Below are 715 nucleotides of genomic sequence, written 5' to 3'. Positions count from 1 at the left end.
GGAGCTATATCACATCTAGCTGTTCCTCCATCCATCCATCCATCCATCCATCCATCTATCCATCCATCCATCCATCCATCTGCTTTAATGGTCCTCACCACGTGGCGGTGGCCAAGGGAGGTTTCTGCCGCCATTCTCATGCAGTAATTAAGGCACTTTAGCCCAGCCGACGCAGCGGCTGCCTGTGTGTTACAGCTCAGTGGAAATCCTATATTAGTCAGTCTCTCCTGTGCATTACCTTCTGAGAGTCTGACAGAACCATTTGAGATTTGAAACAATAATTTGGCAGAACGTTTGATTATGGTTCATTCCAGTTAGCACATACGTCTTCCGATTATGGTTCTGGGCTGAAACACTGTCGTATACTGGCCTTGAGTCCTTTTATCACACTAGTATAGCATGGCAGTATAACAGAGAGATTTTGGAATATGAGTGGTACATAAATCATTCTCTGCAATAATGTCTTTCTCAGAAATGTCTCCAAACCTGTTGTCTCAAAGAAATCTTCCACACCTGCCACAGGTGAAACTTTCACTGGTTCCCACAGCAATTTGACTTGCTCAAGAATTCTTTCCATTACAGTGCACAGTATTGTGAATGAACGTGCTAAATGCGCTGTTCAGTGAATATGCTCAGGTTTTTCAACAGTAAACTGAACTTATCCTTTTGCAGCTACTGATTGAGGACGTGAGAAACTAGTTTAAACAGAAAAAAA

The 715-nt window shown here is 42.8% G+C and overlaps 1 protein-coding gene across 1 annotated transcript in view; it reads right to left on the bottom strand.

Annotated features, from left to right (window-relative positions):
* Positions 1 to 715, bottom strand: part of ntrk1 (neurotrophic tyrosine kinase, receptor, type 1) — a 34,612-nt gene that overhangs the window by 14,852 nt on the left and 19,045 nt on the right. The gene's annotated exons all lie outside the window — the stretch shown is intronic.

The sequence above is a fragment of the Morone saxatilis genome, unplaced genomic scaffold, assembly GCF_004916995.1.
Source record: "Morone saxatilis isolate NCDOM2014 unplaced genomic scaffold, NCSU_SB_2.0 Contig24, whole genome shotgun sequence".
Classification (NCBI taxonomy): Eukaryota; Metazoa; Chordata; class Actinopteri; family Moronidae; genus Morone; species Morone saxatilis.
Note: the sequence above shows the minus strand (reverse complement) of the source record. Positions and strands in the feature narration are given on the sequence as shown.